Source organism: Pseudorasbora parva, chromosome 8 (assembly GCF_024679245.1).
Source record: "Pseudorasbora parva isolate DD20220531a chromosome 8, ASM2467924v1, whole genome shotgun sequence".
Lineage (NCBI taxonomy): Eukaryota > Metazoa > Chordata > Actinopteri > Cypriniformes > Gobionidae > Pseudorasbora > Pseudorasbora parva.
In genome coordinates, this window is record NC_090179.1 from 3,837,403 (window position 1) to 3,854,297 (window position 16,895).

General features: G+C 40.9%; 45 non-coding genes across 45 annotated transcripts; all 45 read left to right on the forward strand.

Moving 5' to 3' along the window:
* The first annotated feature begins 53 nt into the window (after positions 1-53).
* trnat-ugu (transfer RNA threonine (anticodon UGU)) lies at positions 54-127 on the forward strand. The gene has a single exon. It is a non-coding gene; the product is annotated as a tRNA-Thr (tRNA).
* Positions 128-269: 142 nt separating this feature from the next.
* Positions 270-358, forward strand: trnar-ucu (transfer RNA arginine (anticodon UCU)). The gene is given in 2 exon segments: positions 270-306; positions 323-358. It is a non-coding gene; the product is annotated as a tRNA-Arg (tRNA).
* Positions 359-899: 541 nt separating this feature from the next.
* Positions 900-973, forward strand: trnat-agu (transfer RNA threonine (anticodon AGU)). The gene has a single exon. It is a non-coding gene; the product is annotated as a tRNA-Thr (tRNA).
* A 191-nt stretch (positions 974-1,164) lies between these two features.
* Positions 1,165-1,238, forward strand: trnat-ugu (transfer RNA threonine (anticodon UGU)). The gene has a single exon. It is a non-coding gene; the product is annotated as a tRNA-Thr (tRNA).
* A 142-nt stretch (positions 1,239-1,380) lies between these two features.
* trnar-ucu (transfer RNA arginine (anticodon UCU)) lies at positions 1,381-1,469 on the forward strand. The gene is given in 2 exon segments: positions 1,381-1,417; positions 1,434-1,469. It is a non-coding gene; the product is annotated as a tRNA-Arg (tRNA).
* Positions 1,470-2,010: 541 nt separating this feature from the next.
* Positions 2,011-2,084, forward strand: trnat-agu (transfer RNA threonine (anticodon AGU)). Its single transcript has one exon. It is a non-coding gene; the product is annotated as a tRNA-Thr (tRNA).
* A 191-nt stretch (positions 2,085-2,275) lies between these two features.
* trnat-ugu (transfer RNA threonine (anticodon UGU)) lies at positions 2,276-2,349 on the forward strand. The gene has a single exon. It is a non-coding gene; the product is annotated as a tRNA-Thr (tRNA).
* A 142-nt stretch (positions 2,350-2,491) lies between these two features.
* Positions 2,492-2,580, forward strand: trnar-ucu (transfer RNA arginine (anticodon UCU)). The gene is given in 2 exon segments: positions 2,492-2,528; positions 2,545-2,580. It is a non-coding gene; the product is annotated as a tRNA-Arg (tRNA).
* A 541-nt stretch (positions 2,581-3,121) lies between these two features.
* trnat-agu (transfer RNA threonine (anticodon AGU)) lies at positions 3,122-3,195 on the forward strand. The gene has a single exon. It is a non-coding gene; the product is annotated as a tRNA-Thr (tRNA).
* A 191-nt stretch (positions 3,196-3,386) lies between these two features.
* Positions 3,387-3,460, forward strand: trnat-ugu (transfer RNA threonine (anticodon UGU)). Its single transcript has one exon. It is a non-coding gene; the product is annotated as a tRNA-Thr (tRNA).
* Positions 3,461-3,602: 142 nt separating this feature from the next.
* trnar-ucu (transfer RNA arginine (anticodon UCU)) lies at positions 3,603-3,691 on the forward strand. Its single transcript is given in 2 exon segments — positions 3,603-3,639; positions 3,656-3,691. It is a non-coding gene; the product is annotated as a tRNA-Arg (tRNA).
* Positions 3,692-4,497: 806 nt separating this feature from the next.
* On the forward strand, positions 4,498-4,571 carry trnat-ugu (transfer RNA threonine (anticodon UGU)). The gene has a single exon. It is a non-coding gene; the product is annotated as a tRNA-Thr (tRNA).
* Positions 4,572-4,713: 142 nt separating this feature from the next.
* trnar-ucu (transfer RNA arginine (anticodon UCU)) lies at positions 4,714-4,802 on the forward strand. The gene is given in 2 exon segments: positions 4,714-4,750; positions 4,767-4,802. It is a non-coding gene; the product is annotated as a tRNA-Arg (tRNA).
* A 541-nt stretch (positions 4,803-5,343) lies between these two features.
* trnat-agu (transfer RNA threonine (anticodon AGU)) lies at positions 5,344-5,417 on the forward strand. Its single transcript has one exon. It is a non-coding gene; the product is annotated as a tRNA-Thr (tRNA).
* A 191-nt stretch (positions 5,418-5,608) lies between these two features.
* trnat-ugu (transfer RNA threonine (anticodon UGU)) lies at positions 5,609-5,682 on the forward strand. Its single transcript has one exon. It is a non-coding gene; the product is annotated as a tRNA-Thr (tRNA).
* A 142-nt stretch (positions 5,683-5,824) lies between these two features.
* On the forward strand, positions 5,825-5,913 carry trnar-ucu (transfer RNA arginine (anticodon UCU)). Its single transcript is given in 2 exon segments — positions 5,825-5,861; positions 5,878-5,913. It is a non-coding gene; the product is annotated as a tRNA-Arg (tRNA).
* Positions 5,914-6,454: 541 nt separating this feature from the next.
* trnat-agu (transfer RNA threonine (anticodon AGU)) lies at positions 6,455-6,528 on the forward strand. Its single transcript has one exon. It is a non-coding gene; the product is annotated as a tRNA-Thr (tRNA).
* Positions 6,529-6,719: 191 nt separating this feature from the next.
* On the forward strand, positions 6,720-6,793 carry trnat-ugu (transfer RNA threonine (anticodon UGU)). The gene has a single exon. It is a non-coding gene; the product is annotated as a tRNA-Thr (tRNA).
* Positions 6,794-6,935: 142 nt separating this feature from the next.
* Positions 6,936-7,024, forward strand: trnar-ucu (transfer RNA arginine (anticodon UCU)). Its single transcript is given in 2 exon segments — positions 6,936-6,972; positions 6,989-7,024. It is a non-coding gene; the product is annotated as a tRNA-Arg (tRNA).
* Positions 7,025-7,565: 541 nt separating this feature from the next.
* Positions 7,566-7,639, forward strand: trnat-agu (transfer RNA threonine (anticodon AGU)). Its single transcript has one exon. It is a non-coding gene; the product is annotated as a tRNA-Thr (tRNA).
* A 191-nt stretch (positions 7,640-7,830) lies between these two features.
* trnat-ugu (transfer RNA threonine (anticodon UGU)) lies at positions 7,831-7,904 on the forward strand. The gene has a single exon. It is a non-coding gene; the product is annotated as a tRNA-Thr (tRNA).
* Positions 7,905-8,046: 142 nt separating this feature from the next.
* trnar-ucu (transfer RNA arginine (anticodon UCU)) lies at positions 8,047-8,135 on the forward strand. The gene is given in 2 exon segments: positions 8,047-8,083; positions 8,100-8,135. It is a non-coding gene; the product is annotated as a tRNA-Arg (tRNA).
* A 541-nt stretch (positions 8,136-8,676) lies between these two features.
* On the forward strand, positions 8,677-8,750 carry trnat-agu (transfer RNA threonine (anticodon AGU)). Its single transcript has one exon. It is a non-coding gene; the product is annotated as a tRNA-Thr (tRNA).
* A 191-nt stretch (positions 8,751-8,941) lies between these two features.
* trnat-ugu (transfer RNA threonine (anticodon UGU)) lies at positions 8,942-9,015 on the forward strand. The gene has a single exon. It is a non-coding gene; the product is annotated as a tRNA-Thr (tRNA).
* Positions 9,016-9,157: 142 nt separating this feature from the next.
* On the forward strand, positions 9,158-9,246 carry trnar-ucu (transfer RNA arginine (anticodon UCU)). Its single transcript is given in 2 exon segments — positions 9,158-9,194; positions 9,211-9,246. It is a non-coding gene; the product is annotated as a tRNA-Arg (tRNA).
* Positions 9,247-9,787: 541 nt separating this feature from the next.
* On the forward strand, positions 9,788-9,861 carry trnat-agu (transfer RNA threonine (anticodon AGU)). Its single transcript has one exon. It is a non-coding gene; the product is annotated as a tRNA-Thr (tRNA).
* A 191-nt stretch (positions 9,862-10,052) lies between these two features.
* trnat-ugu (transfer RNA threonine (anticodon UGU)) lies at positions 10,053-10,126 on the forward strand. Its single transcript has one exon. It is a non-coding gene; the product is annotated as a tRNA-Thr (tRNA).
* Positions 10,127-10,268: 142 nt separating this feature from the next.
* trnar-ucu (transfer RNA arginine (anticodon UCU)) lies at positions 10,269-10,357 on the forward strand. The gene is given in 2 exon segments: positions 10,269-10,305; positions 10,322-10,357. It is a non-coding gene; the product is annotated as a tRNA-Arg (tRNA).
* Positions 10,358-10,897: 540 nt separating this feature from the next.
* trnat-agu (transfer RNA threonine (anticodon AGU)) lies at positions 10,898-10,971 on the forward strand. Its single transcript has one exon. It is a non-coding gene; the product is annotated as a tRNA-Thr (tRNA).
* Positions 10,972-11,162: 191 nt separating this feature from the next.
* trnat-ugu (transfer RNA threonine (anticodon UGU)) lies at positions 11,163-11,236 on the forward strand. Its single transcript has one exon. It is a non-coding gene; the product is annotated as a tRNA-Thr (tRNA).
* Positions 11,237-11,378: 142 nt separating this feature from the next.
* trnar-ucu (transfer RNA arginine (anticodon UCU)) lies at positions 11,379-11,467 on the forward strand. The gene is given in 2 exon segments: positions 11,379-11,415; positions 11,432-11,467. It is a non-coding gene; the product is annotated as a tRNA-Arg (tRNA).
* Positions 11,468-12,008: 541 nt separating this feature from the next.
* Positions 12,009-12,082, forward strand: trnat-agu (transfer RNA threonine (anticodon AGU)). The gene has a single exon. It is a non-coding gene; the product is annotated as a tRNA-Thr (tRNA).
* Positions 12,083-12,273: 191 nt separating this feature from the next.
* On the forward strand, positions 12,274-12,347 carry trnat-ugu (transfer RNA threonine (anticodon UGU)). Its single transcript has one exon. It is a non-coding gene; the product is annotated as a tRNA-Thr (tRNA).
* Positions 12,348-12,489: 142 nt separating this feature from the next.
* On the forward strand, positions 12,490-12,578 carry trnar-ucu (transfer RNA arginine (anticodon UCU)). The gene is given in 2 exon segments: positions 12,490-12,526; positions 12,543-12,578. It is a non-coding gene; the product is annotated as a tRNA-Arg (tRNA).
* Positions 12,579-13,119: 541 nt separating this feature from the next.
* trnat-agu (transfer RNA threonine (anticodon AGU)) lies at positions 13,120-13,193 on the forward strand. The gene has a single exon. It is a non-coding gene; the product is annotated as a tRNA-Thr (tRNA).
* A 191-nt stretch (positions 13,194-13,384) lies between these two features.
* On the forward strand, positions 13,385-13,458 carry trnat-ugu (transfer RNA threonine (anticodon UGU)). The gene has a single exon. It is a non-coding gene; the product is annotated as a tRNA-Thr (tRNA).
* Positions 13,459-13,600: 142 nt separating this feature from the next.
* Positions 13,601-13,689, forward strand: trnar-ucu (transfer RNA arginine (anticodon UCU)). The gene is given in 2 exon segments: positions 13,601-13,637; positions 13,654-13,689. It is a non-coding gene; the product is annotated as a tRNA-Arg (tRNA).
* A 541-nt stretch (positions 13,690-14,230) lies between these two features.
* trnat-agu (transfer RNA threonine (anticodon AGU)) lies at positions 14,231-14,304 on the forward strand. The gene has a single exon. It is a non-coding gene; the product is annotated as a tRNA-Thr (tRNA).
* Positions 14,305-14,495: 191 nt separating this feature from the next.
* trnat-ugu (transfer RNA threonine (anticodon UGU)) lies at positions 14,496-14,569 on the forward strand. The gene has a single exon. It is a non-coding gene; the product is annotated as a tRNA-Thr (tRNA).
* A 142-nt stretch (positions 14,570-14,711) lies between these two features.
* On the forward strand, positions 14,712-14,800 carry trnar-ucu (transfer RNA arginine (anticodon UCU)). Its single transcript is given in 2 exon segments — positions 14,712-14,748; positions 14,765-14,800. It is a non-coding gene; the product is annotated as a tRNA-Arg (tRNA).
* Positions 14,801-15,341: 541 nt separating this feature from the next.
* Positions 15,342-15,415, forward strand: trnat-agu (transfer RNA threonine (anticodon AGU)). Its single transcript has one exon. It is a non-coding gene; the product is annotated as a tRNA-Thr (tRNA).
* Positions 15,416-15,606: 191 nt separating this feature from the next.
* Positions 15,607-15,680, forward strand: trnat-ugu (transfer RNA threonine (anticodon UGU)). The gene has a single exon. It is a non-coding gene; the product is annotated as a tRNA-Thr (tRNA).
* Positions 15,681-15,822: 142 nt separating this feature from the next.
* Positions 15,823-15,911, forward strand: trnar-ucu (transfer RNA arginine (anticodon UCU)). Its single transcript is given in 2 exon segments — positions 15,823-15,859; positions 15,876-15,911. It is a non-coding gene; the product is annotated as a tRNA-Arg (tRNA).
* A 541-nt stretch (positions 15,912-16,452) lies between these two features.
* trnat-agu (transfer RNA threonine (anticodon AGU)) lies at positions 16,453-16,526 on the forward strand. Its single transcript has one exon. It is a non-coding gene; the product is annotated as a tRNA-Thr (tRNA).
* A 191-nt stretch (positions 16,527-16,717) lies between these two features.
* On the forward strand, positions 16,718-16,791 carry trnat-ugu (transfer RNA threonine (anticodon UGU)). Its single transcript has one exon. It is a non-coding gene; the product is annotated as a tRNA-Thr (tRNA).
* The last annotated feature ends 104 nt before the right edge of the window (positions 16,792-16,895 follow it).

Genomic DNA, 16,895 nt, shown 5'->3' on the forward strand with positions numbered 1-16,895 from the left:
TGTGCTACCTCTTTAAGGCTTTATATACCAACAAAATGCTTTGTGTGACAGCTGGCGCTGTGGCTTAGTTGGTCAAAGCGCCTGTCTTGTAAACAGGAGATCCTGGGTTCAAATCCCAGCAGTGCCTATGCCACAGGATATGTGGGAGCACTTTTAAACTTTTCACATTTGAAAGTCTTTACATGCTGAACAGTGTGTATCAGCAAGGAAGAACTGGAAAGCTAAGAAGTGCTGGACAAGGCATAGTGCCTTGGAAAGTGTGTTCTTGTGGCTCTGTGGCGCAATGGATAGCGCATTGGACTTCTAGGTTGTGAATGGAGGTATTCAAAGGCTGTGGGTTCGAGTCCCACCAGAGTCATCCATAAAAACTTTTGCTCAGATATCTTTGTGTTGGACAAGCATATGCTTAAACCTTTTCGGACATGAAGTATTTCAGAAGCCTACCTTTCCTCTTCGTCTTATTTCCCCTGTTGGACACACCCAGCTCAGATTACAGAATACTCTACTAATTAGCTCACGTCAAGTCCCCATTTTTAAAAAAGGAATATAACAAGAATGGTTTGAAAAACACTGGTTTAGGCCAAAAACTGCTACTGCCAATTGATGGCCACCTACCTAGCAAGAAATGCTTTCCATTTCTGCTAGCTTAAACAGAGTTTAGATTTATTGTAAATAGAGGTTCACAACACATTTAAGACACGAGTATTGAGAGATTTTAACCAAAATGAAATGATTTGAGACATTCCCTTATTCCTCAATAGAAGCCTGCACACTTTTCAGCTTTTGGAAATAATCCTCTAACTTCAAAGGAACCTAATCATGACTTAATCAGCTCTTTTCCTGACATGCTACCTCTTTTAGACTTTGAATACAAAAGTATCAAACCAAAGTACGTACCTGGCGCTGTGGCTTAGTTGGTTAAAGCGCCTGTCTAGTAAACAGGAGATCCTGGGTTCGAATCCCAGCAGTGCCTAAAATGTGTGCCTTCTACTAGTATTCATCCAAACTTTTCAGATGTAAAAGTCTCTACAGGACACACCTTCTGGACTTCTAGGTTGTGAATAAAGGCTCAAAGGGAAAACTTTCATGAGGTTATCAGCTGTTTTCAAGATGTGCTACCTCTTTAAGGCTTTATATACCAACAAAATGCTTTGTGTGACAGCTGGCGCTGTGGCTTAGTTGGTCAAAGCGCCTGTCTTGTAAACAGGAGATCCTGGGTTCAAATCCCAGCAGTGCCTATGCCACAGGATATGTGGGAGCACTTTTAAACTTTTCACATTTGAAAGTCTTTACATGCTGAACAGTGTGTATCAGCAAGGAAGAACTGGAAAGCTAAGAAGTGCTGGACAAGGCATAGTGCCTTGGAAAGTGTGTTGTTGTGGCTCTGTGGCGCAATGGATAGCGCATTGGACTTCTAGGTTGTGAATGGAGGTATTCAAAGGCTGTGGGTTCGAGTCCCACCAGAGTCATCCATAAAAACTTTTGCTCAGATATCTTTGTGTTGGACAAGCATATGCTTAAACCTTTTCGGACATGAAGTATTTCAGAAGCCTACCTTTCCTCTTCGTCTTATTTCCCCTGTTGGACACACCCAGCTCAGATTACAGAATACTCTACTAATTAGCTCACGTCAAGTCCCCATTTTTAAAAAAGGAATATAACAAGAATGGTTTGAAAAACACTGGTTTAGGCCAAAAACTGCTACTGCCAATTGATGGCCACCTACCTAGCAAGAAATGCTTTCCATTTCTGCTAGCTTAAACAGAGTTTAGATTTATTGTAAATAGAGGTTCACAACACATTTAAGACACGAGTATTGAGAGATTTTAACCAAAATGAAATGATTTGAGACATTCCCTTATTCCTCAATAGAAGCCTGCACACTTTTCAGCTTTTGGAAATAATCCTCTAACTTCAAAGGAACCTAATCATGACTTAATCAGCTCTTTTCCTGACATGCTACCTCTTTTAGACTTTGAATACAAAAGTATCAAACCAAAGCACGTACCTGGCGCTGTGGCTTAGTTGGTTAAAGCGCCTGTCTAGTAAACAGGAGATCCTGGGTTCGAATCCCAGCAGTGCCTAAAATGTGTGCCTTCTACTAGTATTCATCCAAACTTTTCAGATGTAAAAGTCTCTACAGGACACACCTTCTGGACTTCTAGGTTGTGAATAAAGGCTCAAAGGGAAAACTTTCATGAGGTTATCAGCTGTTTTCAAGATGTGCTACCTCTTTAAGGCTTTATATACCAACAAAATGCTTTGTGTGACAGCTGGCGCTGTGGCTTAGTTGGTCAAAGCGCCTGTCTTGTAAACAGGAGATCCTGGGTTCAAATCCCAGCAGTGCCTATGCCACAGGATATGTGGGAGCACTTTTAAACTTTTCACATTTGAAAGTCTTTACATGCTGAACAGTGTGTATCAGCAAGGAAGAACTGGAAAGCTAAGAAGTGCTGGACAAGGCATAGTGCCTTGGAAAGTGTGTTGTTGTGGCTCTGTGGCGCAATGGATAGTGCATTGGACTTCTAGGTTGTGAATGGAGGTATTCAAAGGCTGTGGGTTCGAGTCCCACCAGAGTCATCCATAAAAACTTTTGCTCAGATATCTTTGTGTTGGACAAGCATATGCTTAAACCTTTTCGGACATGAAGTATTTCAGAAGCCTACCTTTCCTCTTCGTCTTATTTCCCCTGTTGGACACACCCAGCTCAGATTACAGAATACTCTACTAATTAGCTCACGTCAAGTCCCCATTTTTAAAAAAGGAATATAACAAGAATGGTTTGAAAAACACTGGTTTAGGCCAAAAACTGCTACTGCCAATTGATGGCCACCTACCTAGCAAGAAATGCTTTCCATTTCTGCTAGCTTAAACAGAGTTTAGATTTATTGTAAATGGAGGTTCACAACACATTTAAGACACGAGTATTGAGAGATTTTAACCAAAATGAAATGATTTGAGACATTCCCTTATTCCTCAATAGAAGCCTGCACACTTTTCAGCTTTTGGAAATAATCCTCTAACTTCAAAGGAACCTAATCATGACTTAATCAGCTCTTTTCCTGACATGCTACCTCTTTTAGACTTTGAATACAAAAGTATCAAACCAAAGTAAGTACCTGGCGCTGTGGCTTAGTTGGTTAAAGCGCCTGTCTAGTAAACAGGAGATCCTGGGTTCGAATCCCAGCAGTGCCTAAAATGTGTGCCTTCTACTAGTATTCATCCAAACTTTTCAGATGTAAAAGTCTCTACAGGACACACCTTCTGGACTTCTAGGTTTTGAATAAAGGCTCAAAGGGAAAACTTTCATGAGGTAATCAGCTGTTTTCAAGATGTGCTACCTCTTTAAGGCTTTATATACCAACAAAATGCTTTGCATTACAGCTGGCGCTGTGGCTTAGTTGGTCAAAGCACCTGTCTTGTAAACAGGAGATCCTGGGTTCAAATCCCAGCAGTGCCTATGCCACAGGATTTGTGGGAGCACTTTTAAACTTTTCACATTTGAAAGTCTTTACATGCCGAACAGTGTGTATCAGCAAGGAAGAACTGGAAAGCTAAGAAGTGCTGGACAAGGCATAGTGCCTTGGAAAGTGTGTTCTTGTGGCTCTGTGGCGCAATGGATAGCGCATTGGACTTCTAGGTTGTGAATGGAGGTATTCAAAGGCTGTGGGTTCGAGTCCCACCAGAGTCATCCATAAAAACTTTTGCTCAGATATCTTTGTGTTGGACAAGCATATGCTTAAACCTTTTCGGACATGAAGTATTTCAGAAGCCTACCTTTCCTCTTCGTCTTATTTCCCCTGTTGGACACACCCAGCTCAGATTACAGAATACTCTACTAATTAGCTCACGTCAAGTCCCCATTTTTAAAAAAGGAATATAACAAGAATGGTTTGAAAAACACTGGTTTAGGCCAAAAACTGCTACTGCCAATTGATGGCCACCTACCTAGCAAGAAATGCTTTCCATTTCTGCTAGCTTAAACAGAGTTTAGATTTATTGTAAATGGAGGTTCACAACACATTTAAGACACGAGTATTGAGAGATTTTAACCAAAATGAAATGATTTGAGACATTCCCTTATTCCTCAATAGAAGCCTGCACACTTTTCAGCTTTTGGAAATAATCCTCTAACTTCAAAGGAACCTAATCATGACTTAATCAGCTCTTTTCCTGACATGCTACCTCTTTTAGACTTTGAATACAAAAGTATCAAACCAAAGTAAGTACCTGGCGCTGTGGCTTAGTTGGTTAAAGCGCCTGTCTAATAAACAGGAGATCCTGGGTTCGAATACCAGCAGTGCCTAAAATGTGTGGCTTCTACTAGTATTCATCCAAACTTTTCAGATGTAAAAGTCTCTACAGGACACACCTTCTGGACTTCTAGGTTGTGAATAAAGGCTCAAAGGGAAAACTTTCATGAGGTAATCAGCTGTTTTCAAGATGTGCTACCTCTTTAAGGCTTTATATACCAACAAAATGCTTTGCATTACAGCTGGCGCTGTGGCTTAGTTGGTCAAAGCGCCTGTCTTGTAAACAGGAGATCCTGGGTTCAAATCCCAGCAGTGCCTATGCCACAGGATTTGTGGGAGCACTTTTAAACTTTTCACATTTGAAAGTCTTTACATGCTGAACAGTGTGTATCAGCAAGGAAGAACTGGAAAGCTAAGAAGTGCTGGACAAGGCATAGTGCCTTGGAAAGTGTGTTGTTGTGGCTCTGTGGCGCAATGGATAGCGCATTGGACTTCTAGGTTGTGAATGGAGGTATTCAAAGGCTGTGGGTTCGAGTCCCACCAGAGTCATCCATAAAAACTTTTGCTCAGATATCTTTGTGTTGGACAAGCATATGCTTAAACCTTTTCGGACATGAAGTATTTCAGAAGCCTACCTTTCCTCTTCGTCTTATTTCCCCTGTTGGACACACCCAGCTCAGATTACAGAATACTCTACTAATTAGCTCACGTCAAGTCCCCATTTTTAAAAAAGGAATATAACAAGAATGGTTTGAAAAACACTGGTTTAGGCCAAAAACTGCTACTGCCAATTGATGGCCACCTACCTAGCAAGAAATGCTTTCCATTTCTGCTAGCTTAAACAGAGTTTAGATTTATTGTAAATGGAGGTTCACAACACATTTAAGACACGAGTATTGAGAGATTTTAACCAAAATGAAATGATTTGAGACATTCCCTTATTCCTCAATAGAAGCCTGCACACTTTTCAGCTTTTGGAAATAATCCTCTAACTTCAAAGGAACCTAATCATGACTTAATCAGCTCTTTTCCTGACATGCTACCTCTTTTAGACTTTGAATTCAAAAGTATCAAACCAAAGTACGTACCTGGCGCTGTGGCTTAGTTGGTTAAAGCGCCTGTCTAGTAAACAGGAGATCCTGGGTTTGAATCCCAGCAGTGCCTAAAATGTGTGCCTTCTACTAGTATTCATCCAAACTTTTCAGATGTAAAAGTCTCTACAGGACACACCTTCTGGACTTCTAGGTTGTGAATAAAGGCTCAAAGGGAAAACTTTCATGAGGTTATCAGCTGTTTTCAAGATGTGCTACCTCTTTAAGGCTTTATATACCAACAAAATGCTTTGTGTGACAGCTGGCGCTGTGGCTTAGTTGGTCAAAGCGCCTGTCTTGTAAACAGGAGATCCTGGGTTCAAATCCCAGCAGTGCCTATGCCACAGGATATGTGGGAGCACTTTTAAACTTTTCACATTTGAAAGTCTTTACATGCTGAACAGTGTGTATCAGCAAGGAAGAACTGGAAAGCTAAGAAGTGCTGGACAAGGCATAGTGACTTGGAAAGTGTGTTGTTGTGGCTCTGTGGCGCAATGGATAGCGCATTGGACTTCTAGGTTGTGAATGGAGGTGTTCAAAGGCTGTGGGTTCGAGTCCCACCAGAGTCATCCATAAAAACTTTTGCTCAGATATCTTTGTGTTGGACAAGCATATGCTTAAACCTTTTCGGACATGAAGTATTTCAGAAGCCTACCTTTCCTCTTCGTCTTATTTCCCCTGTTGGACACACCCAGCTCAGATTACAGAATACTCTACTAATTAGCTCACGTCAAGTCCCCATTTTTAAAAAAGGAATATAACAAGAATGGTTTGAAAAACACTGGTTTAGGCCAAAAACTGCTACTGCCAATTGATGGCCACCTACCTAGCAAGAAATGCTTTCCATTTCTGCTAGCTTAAACAGAGTTTAGATTTATTGTAAATAGAGGTTCACAACACATTTAAGACACGAGTATTGAGAGATTTTAACCAAAATGAAATGATTTGAGACATTCCCTTATTCCTCAATAGAAGCCTGCACACTTTTCAGCTTTTGGAAATAATCCTCTAACTTCAAAGGAACCTAATCATGACTTAATCAGCTCTTTTCCTGACATGCTACCTCTTTTAGACTTTGAATACAAAAGTATCAAACCAAAGCACGTACCTGGCGCTGTGGCTTAGTTGGTTAAAGCGCCTGTCTAGTAAACAGGAGATCCTGGGTTCGAATCCCAGCAGTGCCTAAAATGTGTGCCTTCTACTAGTATTCATCCAAACTTTTCAGATGTAAAAGTCTCTACAGGACACACCTTCTGGACTTCTAGGTTGTGAATAAAGGCTCAAAGGGAAAACTTTCATGAGGTTATCAGCTGTTTTCAAGATGTGCTACCTCTTTAAGGCTTTATATACCAACAAAATGCTTTGTGTGACAGCTGGCGCTGTGGCTTAGTTGGTCAAAGCGCCTGTCTTGTAAACAGGAGATCCTGGGTTCAAATCCCAGCAGTGCCTATGCCACAGGATATGTGGGAGCACTTTTAAACTTTTCACATTTGAAAGTCTTTACATGCTGAACAGTGTGTATCAGCAAGGAAGAACTGGAAAGCTAAGAAGTGCTGGACAAGGCATAGTGCCTTGGAAAGTGTGTTGTTGTGGCTCTGTGGCGCAATGGATAGCGCATTGGACTTCTAGGTTGTGAATGGAGGTATTCAAAGGCTGTGGGTTCGAGTCCCACCAGAGTCATCCATAAAAACTTTTGCTCAGATATCTTTGTGTTGGACAAGCATATGCTTAAACCTTTTCGGACATGAAGTATTTCAGAAGCCTACCTTTCCTCTTCGTCTTATTTCCCCTGTTGGACACACCCAGCTCAGATTACAGAATACTCTACTAATTAGCTCACGTCAAGTCCCCATTTTTAAAAAAGGAATATAACAAGAATGGTTTGAAAAACACTGGTTTAGGCCAAAAACTGCTACTGCCAATTGATGGCCACCTACCTAGCAAGAAATGCTTTCCATTTCTGCTAGCTTAAACAGAGTTTAGATTTATTGTAAATGGAGGTTCACAACACATTTAAGACACGAGTATTGAGAGATTTTAACCAAAATGAAATGATTTGAGACATTCCCTTATTCCTCAATAGAAGCCTGCACACTTTTCAGCTTTTGGAAATAATCCTCTAACTTCAAAGGAACCTAATCATGACTTAATCAGCTCTTTTCCTGACATGCTACCTCTTTTAGACTTTGAATACAAAAGTATCAAACCAAAGTAAGTACCTGGCGCTGTGGCTTAGTTGGTTAAAGCGCCTGTCTAGTAAACAGGAGATCCTGGGTTCGAATCCCAGCAGTGCCTAAAATGTGTGCCTTCTACTAGTATTCATCCAAACTTTTCAGATGTAAAAGTCTCTACAGGACACACCTTCTGGACTTCTAGGTTGTGAATAAAGGCTCAAAGGGAAAACTTTCATGAGGTTATCAGCTGTTTTCAAGATGTGCTACCTCTTTAAGGCTTTATATACCAACAAAATGCTTTGTGTGACAGCTTGCGCTGTGGCTTAGTTGGTCAAAGCGCCTGTCTTGTAAACAGGAGATCCTGGGTTCAAATCCCAGCAGTGCCTATGCCACAGGATATGTGGGAGCACTTTTAAACTTTTCACATTTGAAAGTCTTTACATGCTGAACAGTGTGTATCAGCAAGGAAGAACTGGAAAGCTAAGAAGTGCTGGACAAGGCATAGTGCCTTGGAAAGTGTGTTGTTGTGGCTCTGTGGCGCAATGGATAGCGCATTGGACTTCTAGGTTGTGAATGGAGGTATTCAAAGGCTGTGGGTTCGAGTCCCACCAGAGTCATCCATAAAAACTTTTGCTCAGATATCTTTGTGTTGGACAAGCATATGCTTAAACCTTTTCGGACATGAAGTATTTCAGAAGCCTACCTTTCCTCTTCGTCTTATTTCCCCTGTTGGACACACCCAGCTCAGATTACAGAATACTCTACTAATTAGCTCACGTCAAGTCCCCATTTTTAAAAAAGGAATATAACAAGAATGGTTTGAAAAACACTGGTTTAGGCCAAAAACTGCTACTGCCAATTGATGGCCACCTACCTAGCAAGAAATGCTTTCCATTTCTGCTAGCTTAAACAGAGTTTAGATTTATTGTAAATGGAGGTTCACAACACATTTAAGACACGAGTATTGAGAGATTTTAACCAAAATGAAATGATTTGAGACATTCCCTTATTCCTCAATAGAAGCCTGCACACTTTTCAGCTTTTGGAAATAATCCTCTAACTTCAAAGGAACCTAATCATGACTTAATCAGCTCTTTTCCTGACATGCTACCTCTTTTAGACTTTGAATACAAAAGTATCAAACCAAAGTAAGTACCTGGCGCTGTGGCTTAGTTGGTTAAAGCGCCTGTCTAGTAAACAGGAGATCCTGGGTTCGAATCCCAGCAGTGCCTAAAATGTGTGCCTTCTACTAGTATTCATCCAAACTTTTCAGATGTAAAAGTCTCTACAGGACACACCTTCTGGACTTCTAGGTTGTGAATAAAGGCTCAAAGGGAAAACTTTCATGAGGTTATCAGCTGTTTTCAAGATGTGCTACCTCTTTAAGGCTTTATATACCAACAAAATGCTTTGTGTGACAGCTTGCGCTGTGGCTTAGTTGGTCAAAGCGCCTGTCTTGTAAACAGGAGATCCTGGGTTCAAATCCCAGCAGTGCCTATGCCACAGGATATGTGGGAGCACTTTTAAACTTTTCACATTTGAAAGTCTTTACATGCTGAACAGTGTGTATCAGCAAGGAAGAACTGGAAAGCTAAGAAGTGCTGGACAAGGCATAGTGCCTTGGAAAGTGTGTTGTTGTGGCTCTGTGGCGCAATGGATAGCGCATTGGACTTCTAGGTTGTGAATGGAGGTATTCAAAGGCTGTGGGTTTGAGTCCCACCAGAGTCATCCATAAAAACTTTTGCTCAGATATCTTTGTGTTGGACAAGCATATGCTTAAACCTTTTCGGACATGAAGTATTTCAGAAGCCTAACTTTCCTCTTCGTCTTATTTCCCCTGTTGGACACACCCAGCTCAGATTACAGAATACTCTACTAATTAGCTCACGTCAAGTCCCCATTTTTAAAAAAGGAATATAACAAGAATGGTTTGAAAAACACTGGTTTAGGCCAAAAACTGCTACTGCCAATTGATGGCCACCTACCTAGCAAGAAATGCTTTCCATTTCTGCTAGCTTAAACAGAGTTTAGATTTATTGTAAATGGAGGTTCACAACACATTTAAGACACGAGTATTGAGAGATTTTAACCAAAATGAAATGATTTGAGACATTCCCTTATTCCTCAATAGAAGCCTGCACACTTTTCAGCTTTTGGAAATAATCCTCTAACTTCAAAGGAACCTAATCATGACTTAATCAGCTCTTTTCCTGACATGCTACCTCTTTTAGACTTTGAATTCAAAAGTATCAAACCAAAGTACGTACCTGGCGCTGTGGCTTAGTTGGTTAAAGCGCCTGTCTAGTAAACAGGAGATCCTGGGTTGGAATCCCAGCAGTGCCTAAAATGTGTGCCTTCTACTAGTATTCATCCAAACTTTTCAGATGTAAAAGTCTCTACAGGACACACCTTCTGGACTTCTAGGTTGTGAATAAAGGCTCAAATGGAAAACTTTCATGAGGTTATCAGCTGTTTTCAAGATGTGCTACCTCTTTAAGGCTTTATATACCAACAAAATGCTTTCTGTGACAGCTGGCGCTGTGGCTTAGTTGGTCAAAGCGCCTGTCTTGTAAACAGGAGATCCTGGGTTCAAATCCCAGCAGTGCCTATGCCACAGGATATGTGGGAGCACTTTTAAACTTTTCACATTTGAAAGTCTTTACATGCTGAACAGTGTGTATCAGCAAGGAAGAACTGGAAAGCTAAGAAGTGCTGGACAAGGCATAGTGCCTTGGAAAGTGTGTTGTTGTGGCTCTGTGGCGCAATGGATAGCGCATTGGACTTCTAGGTTGTGAATGGAGGTATTCAAAGGCTGTGGGTTCGAGTCCCACCAGAGTCATCCATAAAAACTTTTGCTCAGATATCTTTGTGTTGGACAAGCATATGCTTAAACCTTTTCGGACATGAAGTATTTCAGAAGCCTAACTTTCCTCTTCGTCTTATTTCCCCTGTTGGACACACCCAGCTCAGATTACAGAATACTCTACTAATTAGCTCACGTCAAGTCCCCATTTTTAAAAAAGGAATATAACAAGAATGGTTTGAAAAACACTGGTTTAGGCCAAAAACTGCTACTGCCAATTGATGGCCACCTACCTAGCAAGAAATGCTTTCCATTTCTGCTAGCTTAAACAGAGTTTAGATTTATTGTAAATGGAGGTTCACAACACATTTAAGACACGAGTATTGAGAGATTTTAACCAAAATGAAATGATTTGAGACATTCCCTTATTCCTCAATAGAAGCCTGCACACTTTTCAGCTTTTGGAAAAATCCTCTAACTTCAAAGGAACCTAATCATGACTTAATCAGCTCTTTTCCTGACATGCTACCTCTTTTAGACTTTGAATTCAAAAGTATCAAACCAAAGTACGTACCTGGCGCTGTGGCTTAGTTGGTTAAAGCGCCTGTCTAGTAAACAGGAGATCCTGGGTTCGAATCCCAGCAGTGCCTAAAATGTGTGCCTTCTACTAGTATTCATCCAAACTTTTCAGATGTAAAAGTCTCTACAGGACACACCTTCTGGACTTCTAGGTTGTGAATAAAGGCTCAAAGGGAAAACTTTCATGAGGTTATCAGCTGTTTTCAAGATGTGCTACCTCTTTAAGGCTTTATATACCAACAAAATGCTTTGTGTGACAGCTGGCGCTGTGGCTTAGTTGGTCAAAGCGCCTGTCTTGTAAACAGGAGATCCTGGGTTCAAATCCCAGCAGTGCCTATGCCACAGGATATGTGGGAGCACTTTTAAACTTTTCACATTTGAAAGTCTTTACATGCTGAACAGTGTGTATCAGCAAGGAAGAACTGGAAAGCTAAGAAGTGCTGGACAAGGCATAGTGCCTTGGAAAGTGTGTTGTTGTGGCTCTGTGGCGCAATGGATAGCGCATTGGACTTCTAGGTTGTGAATGGAGGTATTCAAAGGCTGTGGGTTCGAGTCCCACCAGAGTCATCCATAAAAACTTTTGCTCAGATATCTTTGTGTTGGACAAGCATATGCTTAAACCTTTTCGGACATGAAGTATTTCAGAAGCCTACCTTTCCTCTTCGTCTTATTTCCCCTGTTGGACACACCCAGCTCAGATTACAGAATACTCTACTAATTAGCTCACGTCAAGTCCCCATTTTTAAAAAAGGAATATAACAAGAATGGTTTGAAAAACACTGGTTTAGGCCAAAAACTGCTACTGCCAATTGATGGCCACCTACCTAGCAAGAAATGCTTTCCATTTCTGCTAGCTTAAACAGAGTTTAGATTTATTGTAAATAGAGGTTCACAACACATTTAAGACACGAGTATTGAGAGATTTTAACCAAAATGAAATGATTTGAGACATTCCCTTATTCCTCAATAGAAGCCTGCACACTTTTCAGCTTTTGGAAATAATCCTCTAACTTCAAAGGAACCTAATCATGACTTAATCAGCTCTTTTCCTGACATGCTACCTCTTTTAGACTTTGAATACAAAAGTATCAAACCAAAGCACGTACCTGGCGCTGTGGCTTAGTTGGTTAAAGCGCCTGTCTAGTAAACAGGAGATCCTGGGTTCGAATCCCAGCAGTGCCTAAAATGTGTGCCTTCTACTAGTATTCATCCAAACTTTTCAGATGTAAAAGTCTCTACAGGACACACCTTCTGGACTTCTAGGTTGTGAATAAAGGCTCAAAGGGAAAACTTTCATGAGGTTATCAGCTGTTTTCAAGATGTGCTACCTCTTTAAGGCTTTATATACCAACAAAATGCTTTGTGTGACAGCTGGCGCTGTGGCTTAGTTGGTCAAAGCGCCTGTCTTGTAAACAGGAGATCCTGGGTTCAAATCCCAGCAGTGCCTATGCCACAGGATATGTGGGAGCACTTTTAAACTTTTCACATTTGAAAGTCTTTACATGCTGAACAGTGTGTATCAGCAAGGAAGAACTGGAAAGCTAAGAAGTGCTGGACAAGGCATAGTGCCTTGGAAAGAGTGTTGTTGTGGCTCTGTGGCGCAATGGATAGCGCATTGGACTTCTAGGTTGTGAATGGAGGTATTCAAAGGCTGTGGGTTCGAGTCCCACCAGAGTCATCCATAAAAACTTTTGCTCAGATATCTTTGTGTTGGACAAGCATATGCTTAAACCTTTTCGGACATGAAGTATTTCAGAAGCCTACCTTTCCTCTTCGTCTTATTTCCCCTGTTGGACACACCCAGCTCAGATTACAGAATACTCTACTAATTAGCTCACGTCAAGTCCCCATTTTTAAAAAAGGAATATAACAAGAATGGTTTGAAAAACACTGGTTTAGGCCAAAAACTGCTACTGCCAATTGATGGCCACCTACCTAGCAAGAAATGCTTTCCATTTCTGCTAGCTTAAACAGAGTTTAGATTTATTGTAAATGGAGGTTCACAACACATTTAAGACACGAGTATTGAGAGATTTTAACCAAAATGAAATGATTTGAGACATTCCCTTATTCCTCAATAGAAGCCTGCACACTTTTCAGCTTTTGGAAATAATCCTCTAACTTCAAAGGAACCTAATCATGACTTAATCAGCTCTTTTCCTGACATGCTACCTCTTTTAGACTTTGAATACAAAAGTATCAAACCAAAGTAAGTACCTGGCGCTGTGGCTTAGTTGGTTAAAGCGCCTGTCTAGTAAACAGGAGATCCTGGGTTCGAATCCCAGCAGTGCCTAAAATGTGTGCCTTCTACTAGTATTCATCCAAACTTTTCAGATGTAAAAGTCTCTACAGGACACACCTTCTGGACTTCTAGGTTGTGAATAAAGGCTCAAAGGGAAAACTTTCATGAGGTTATCAGCTGTTTTCAAGATGTGCTACCTCTTTAAGGCTTTATATACCAACAAAATGCTTTGTGTGACAGCTGGCGCTGTGGCTTAGTTGGTCAAAGCGCCTGTCTTGTAAACAGGAGATCCTGGGTTCAAATCCCAGCAGTGCCTATGCCACAGGATATGTGGGAGCACTTTTAAACTTTTCACATTTGAAAGTCTTTACATGCTGAACAGTGTGTATCAGCAAGGAAGAACTGGAAAGCTAAGAAGTGCTGGACAAGGCATAGTGCCTTGGAAAGTGTGTTGTTGTGGCTCTGTGGCGCAATGGATAGCGCATTGGACTTCTAGGTTGTGAATGGAGGTATTCAAAGGCTGTGGGTTCGAGTCCCACCAGAGTCATCCATAAAAACTTTTGCTCAGATATCTTTGTGTTGGACAAGCATATGCTTAAACCTTTTCGGACATGAAGTATTTCAGAAGCCTAACTTTCCTCTTCGTCTTATTTCCCCTGTTGGACACACCCAGCTCAGATTACAGAATACTCTACTAATTAGCTCACGTCAAGTCCCCATTTTTAAAAAAGGAATATAACAAGAATGGTTTGAAAAACACTGGTTTAGGCCAAAAACTGCTACTGCCAATTGATGGCCACCTACCTAGCAAGAAATGCTTTCCATTTCTGCTAGCTTAAACAGAGTTTAGATTTATTGTAAATGGAGGTTCACAACACATTTAAGACACGAGTATTGAGAGATTTTAACCAAAATGAAATGATTTGAGACATTCCCTTATTCCTCAATAGAAGCCTGCACACTTTTCAGCTTTTGGAAATAATCCTCTAACTTCAAAGGAACCTAATCATGACTTAATCAGCTCTTTTCCTGACATGCTACCTCTTTTAGACTTTGAATTCAAAAGTATCAAACCAAAGTACGTACCTGGCGCTGTGGCTTAGTTGGTTAAAGCGCCTGTCTAGTAAACAGGAGATCCTGGGTTCGAATCCCAGCAGTGCCTAAAATGTGTGCCTTCTACTAGTATTCATCCAAACTTTTCAGATGTAAAAGTCTCTACAGGACACACCTTCTGGACTTCTAGGTTGTGAATAAAGGCTCAAATGGAAAACTTTCATGAGGTTATCAGCTGTTTTCAAGATGTGCTACCTCTTTAAGGCTTTATATACCAACAAAATGCTTTGTGTGACAGCTGGCGCTGTGGCTTAGTTGGTCAAAGCGCCTGTCTTGTAAACAGGAGATCCTGGGTTCAAATCCCAGCAGTGCCTATGCCACAGGATATGTGGGAGCACTTTTAAACTTTTCACATTTGAAAGTCTTTACATGCTGAACAGTGTGTATCAGCAAGGAAGAACTGGAAAGCTAAGAAGTGCTGGACAAGGCATAGTGCCTTGGAAAGTGTGTTGTTGTGGCTCTGTGGCGCAATGGATAGCGCATTGGACTTCTAGGTTGTGAATGGAGGTATTCAAAGGCTGTGGGTTCGAGTCCCACCAGAGTCATCCATAAAAACTTTTGCTCAGATATCTTTGTGTTGGACAAGCATATGCTTAAACCTTTTCGGACATGAAGTATTTCAGAAGCCTACCTTTCCTCTTCGTCTTATTTCCCCTGTTGGACACACCCAGCTCAGATTACAGAATACTCTACTAATTAGCTCACGTCAAGTCCCCATTTTTAAAAAAGGAATATAACAAGAATGGTTTGAAAAACACTGGTTTAGGCCAAAAACTGCTACTGCCAATTGATGGCCACCTACCTAGCAAGAAATGCTTTCCATTTCTGCTAGCTTAAACAGAGTTTAGATTTATTGTAAATAGAGGTTCACAACACATTTAAGACACGAGTATTGAGAGATTTTAACCAAAATGAAATGATTTGAGACATTCCCTTATTCCTCAATAGAAGCCTGCACACTTTTCAGCTTTTGGAAATAATCCTCTAACTTCAAAGGAACCTAATCATGACTTAATCAGCTCTTTTCCTGACATGCTACCTCTTTTAGACTTTGAATACAAAAGTATCAAACCAAAGTACGTACCTGGCGCTGTGGCTTAGTTGGTTAAAGCGCCTGTCTAGTAAACAGGAGATCCTGGGTTCGAATCCCAGCAGTGCCTAAAATGTGTGCCTTCTACTAGTATTCATCCAAACTTTTCAGATGTAAAAGTCTCTACAGGACACACCTTCTGGACTTCTAGGTTGTGAATAAAGGCTCAAAGGGAAAACTTTCATGAGGTTATCAGCTGTTTTCAAGATGTGCTACCTCTTTAAGGCTTTATATACCAACAAAATGCTTTGTGTGACAGCTGGCGCTGTGGCTTAGTTGGTCAAAGCGCCTGTCTTGTAAACAGGAGATCCTGGGTTCAAATCCCAGCAGTGCCTATGCCACAGGATATGTGGGAGCACTTTTAAACTTTTCACATTTGAAAGTCTTTACATGCTGAACAGTGTGTATCAGCAAGGAAGAACTGGAAAGCTAAGAAGTGCTGGACAAGGCATAGTGCCTTGGAAAGTGTGTTGTTGTGGCTCTGTGGCGCAATGGATAGCGCATTGGACTTCTAGGTTGTGAATGGAGGTATTCAAAGGCTGTGGGTTCGAGTCCCACCAGAGTCATCCATAAAAACTTTTGCTCAGATATCTTTGTGTTGGACAAGCATATGCTTAAACCTTTTCGGACATGAAGTATTTCAGAAGCCTACCTTTCCTCTTCGTCTTATTTCCCCTGTTGGACACACCCAGCTCAGATTACAGAATACTCTACTAATTAGCTCACGTCAAGTCCCCATTTTTAAAAAAGGAATATAACAAGAATGGTTTGAAAAACACTGGTTTAGGCCAAAAACTGCTACTGCCAATTGATGGCCACCTACCTAGCAAGAAATGCTTTCCATTTCTGCTAGCTTAAACAGAGTTTAGATTTATTGTAAATGGAGGTTCACAACACATTTGAGACACGAATATTGAGAGATTTTAACCAAAATGAAATGATTTGAGACATTCCCTTATTACTCAATAGAAGCATGCACACTTTTCAGCTTTTGGAAATAATCCTCTAACTTCAAAGGAACCTAATCATGACTTAATCAGCTCTTTTCCTGACATGCTACCTCTTTTAGACTTTGAATACAAAAGTATCAAACCAAAGTAAGTACCTGGCGCTGTGGCTTAGTTGGTTAAAGCGCCTGTCTAGTAAACAGGAGATCCTGGGTTCGAATCCCAGCAGTGCCTAAAATGTGTGGCTTCTACTAGTATTCATCCAAATTTTTCAGATGTAAAAGTCTCTACAGGACACACCTTCTGGACTTCTAGGTTGTGAATAAAGGCTCAAAGGGAAAACTTTCATGAGGTAATCAGCTGTTTTCAAGATGTGCTACCTCTTTAAGGCTTTATATACCAACAAAATGCTTTGCATTACAGCTGGCACTGTGGCTTAGTTGGTCAAAGCGCCTGTCTTGTAAACAGGAGATCCTGGGTTCAAATCCCAGCAGTGCCTATGCCACAGGATATGTGGGAGCACTTTTAAACTTTTCACATTTGAAAGTCTTTACACGCTGAACAGTGTGTATCAGCAAGGAAGAACTGGAAAGCTAAGAAGTG